We start from the raw sequence: 3,809 nt of genomic DNA, 5'->3' as shown, positions 1-3,809 counted from the left end.
CGCACAGAGAGATGAAACGGTATCTACATATTAAGCAAAGCATTCAAGATTCAGGTTTGGGACAGGTGTCAGATATCTAGGTGTATTTACCAGGAATACAGGACACAAATAGTGACTGTTCAGCAGTACTACAGAGCTTATTATCAGGGAAAAATGAGAGAGAACTATTTGCAAAAGTGTGCAGCGGTAGTAGTTCTCCAAGCTGCTTTTAGAGGCAAGAAAGCACGTATACTATACAGGCAAACAAAAGCAGCTTGTGTTGTTCAGTCACGGTGGAGAACGCGACAAGCAAATTTTTACTATTAAAAAACCCCTGTTACTATATTGTAGTCGCATGTGAGAAAATACCAACAGGTAAAAAGATACAAAGAGATGAAAAATGCTGCTTCTGTAATTCAAGCTTGGTATAGGGCACGTGTCACTTCTAAAAAAGCAGACTTATCTTTCCAGAAAATGCTTCTGGCTGCCATTGTCCTTCAGTCTGCCTACAGAGGAAGGAAAGCTAGAAAAGAAGCTCACATTTTGAGATCTGTGATAAAAAATTCACTCATCTTTCTGTGCTTATGTCATCCAAAAGAGATTTAAAGACTTGAGAAATGCTACAGTGAAAATTCAAGCTTGTGTAAAGATGAGACAAGCTCGTAGGTATCACCGTGCCTAAAGGGAAGCACCGCTTTACGTCCAGCAAAGGTATCGGTCTCGTAGATATGCTCTTCAACTTAAAGCAGATTATAGGAAATTGAAGGGAGCCTGCATAAGAATTCAAGCTGCAGTTTGAGGCTATCTTGTCAGAAAACAAATGAAAAGGTGAAGGGAGACTGCAATATTTCTCCAGGCACAGTGTAGAATGAGGAGGATCAGGGCACATTATTTAATTATCTACAGTGCTGCTGTTGTCATTGAAAAACACTGTCATGCATACCACAAGCAATTCTGTCAGAGACAGAAGTTCCTGCAAGTTAAAAAAAGCAGCAGTGTGCATACAGGGAGCCTACAGGGATCATAAGGCAAGCAAAAAGCTTAAGCTTGAATTTTGACAGCAGCTCAATGTTCAGACAGCTTTTAGAGCTCATGATGCAAGAAAAAGACAGAACTTGCAAGACTAGTAACAGGCAAAGTCTGACCTTCCTAAAGATAAAAGCTTACTTTACAAGCAGCTTCTCACAGTTACCAGGTTCGAAAGCAAATTCAAAGACAATGTGCTGCTGCAACTGCTATACAATCTGCCTTCAGAAAATTCATAGCTCTGAAAACGTTCAGACTTATGAACCATGCTGCGCTCACTATCCAAATGCATTACAGAGCCAGCGTCATAAGCCAAAAACAATAGCAGGAGTACACTGAGCTGTGGAACTGTGTAGTACATACTTCAGTGAAAAAAAGACTCAAAAGAAGCACAACCTTGCAACAATTACTCAGTCCTATTGCAGAATGCATGTCAATCAATTAAAATTTTAAAAACGAAGGCAATCCACTCTAGTGATTCAGAGATACTTTAGAGCTTACTGTATGAAAAAAAACAGTGTGCACTTTATCTAAAGACAAAGGTGGCTGCGCTTGTCTTGCAGTCTGCGTACTGTGGGATGACTGTGAGGAAACAACTGAGGGAATTAAGCAAAGCTGCAATGACAACACAAGCAGCCTTCAAATAGGACCTGGTAAAAAAGGCCAGTTTAATATACATGTGTGGGCATTAGAGAATCATAGGGGTAGGAAGTGACCTCTGGAGACTCCCCAGTCTGATCCTCCAGTACAACTAGCAAGACAGATATGTGCCACAAGGAAGATTAGGTCTTTTCTTCAGATGGCTGTGCAACGTAGAAAACTCATTCAACTTAAAAAAAGCAGCTATTACATTACAAGCCTATTACTTAATGCACAAAGCTAAATCACAGCATGCAAGCTATAAAAAAGTAACTGCTGTCAAACAGCAACGGTACCACTCCCACCTGATTGTAAAACACCAAAGAATGACTTATTTACAAACCCAGGAAAAAAAAGCTATCACTTTTTTTATATAGCGGACTATAGTCAGAAGATTCATTGTAAAGAAGAGGTTCCAGAAAATTGAAGGAAGCCCAATAAAAATTCAGGTACTTACACACATATACAATATTGTTTGTTGTTCTCATTTACTCGTTTTGGAAAACTGCAACTATTTCAAACGATGGTTGAAGCCATATATCTTAAACAGAACCACATTCTGCAGTATATTAAGTGTGTAAATTTATGTAATGGTTACTACAGGAGAACACAGAAATCAATCTGGCTCCATTTTGCCTTTCCCTGCTGAGGCATTCATCTTAAAAGTCATATTCCTTTTTTTCCTTATCTTTCCCCTAAAATTTTACTGCTTAAAATTTAACCTCTGATATTTGTATGCATTTCTATTGCTCTTTTAAGAATATTTTGGTCTTAACTGGCTTTCACCTACTTAAATATTAATAGTTTAATGATTATTTTCTTTAGAATAGGAATTAAAGCTGTTTAGACACATTGAAATAAGTAAACTTTAGAACTGGATATATGGTGAAGTAAAGACAGAAAGGGTACGATCGCATTCTTTAAGACTTTGATTTACTTAGGTGTATAATCAACAGACATACAAAGTGGTGTGGTTAGGTTGGCATCTACAGATCACGTAGCTAGGAAGATCATCATGTTGGAAAGGAATAATCAGAAACAAACACAAACGCTCACCCACAATGTAGGCTCACAGAAAAAAAACTCCAAGAAGAGCAATCTCCAGAAAGAGAACCTTCCTCAGGTGGCAGTCCACCCTTAAATGGGTCCAGGAGAGGTGCAACCAGGCTCCACCCCTTCCAGTCACACAGGTGATTTGCCTTCACCTGTGCTCCCGTGGCTGACTCAGTGCTGGCCTCAAGTGATCAATCAGAGGTTCAGGCCATGATTCAACAGTTCCCATACACTCGCACCTTCCTAAATAAGCCGCATTAAGATTTGGGGTGTTTGCTTTTTTTTCTTTAGATCTGTGAAATAGCTCCAGGCTAATTTTGGTGCCTATATAAAATATTTTGAATAGGGACGTGAGGAGACATATTTCATTCTTATTGCATGCCTCAGCTGTACACTGGGTGTGAAACTGTGGTCTGTGATGTCTCAGGCGTGCTCTGGGAAGGGAAGTATTTAGTTTTGACACTTTTTCCTCCCCTCTTTGATTGGGTAAAATATCAGCAGGGTTGGCAAGAAGTAATTAAGGGTTAGAATTGCTCTTTGTCTCTAATGTGTTTGTTTGTTTTGTTTTTGAGGATGAAGGAGGGAAAGTTTCTCCCTGAGAACACCATCTTTCCCTCTGAGAAAAGCTTTATATGACTTCTTGTGGAGTTCTTAGTTATTTTACTCTAAAGAAAAATGAAAGGAGTCTCTCTTTAGGGTATTAAAGGTGAAGGCAATTCACCTGTGCTACCAGAAGGGGTGGAGCCTGGCTCCACCTCTCCTAGATCCCATTTAAGAGCTGAGTGCCACAAGGGAAAGATGTTTTCCTGGAGACTGCTTCTTGTGGAGATACTGTGAACCTACAAAATTGGTAAGCATTTTCCACTTATTATCTTTCTATTGTGATAATCTTAGCTTAAAACTGTGTGCTAATTGATTTTACACTTCTGTACGCTTATTGCTTGTATAGCATGTCAGATGTGAAATGTTGAACAACAAAAATTCAGTCAGGAGAAAAGAACTGCCATCAAAATTCAGGTAATCCGGGTAGGTGTTTTGGTTTTTATTTATTTATTTATTTATTTTGGATGAGGACTTGGTTTTTTTTTTCCTCTTTTCATGTTTCTTGTACT

Source organism: Meleagris gallopavo, chromosome 10, assembly GCF_000146605.3.
Source record: "Meleagris gallopavo isolate NT-WF06-2002-E0010 breed Aviagen turkey brand Nicholas breeding stock chromosome 10, Turkey_5.1, whole genome shotgun sequence".
NCBI lineage: Eukaryota > Metazoa > Chordata > Aves > Galliformes > Phasianidae > Meleagris > Meleagris gallopavo.
This window is presented reverse-complemented; position numbering follows the sequence as displayed.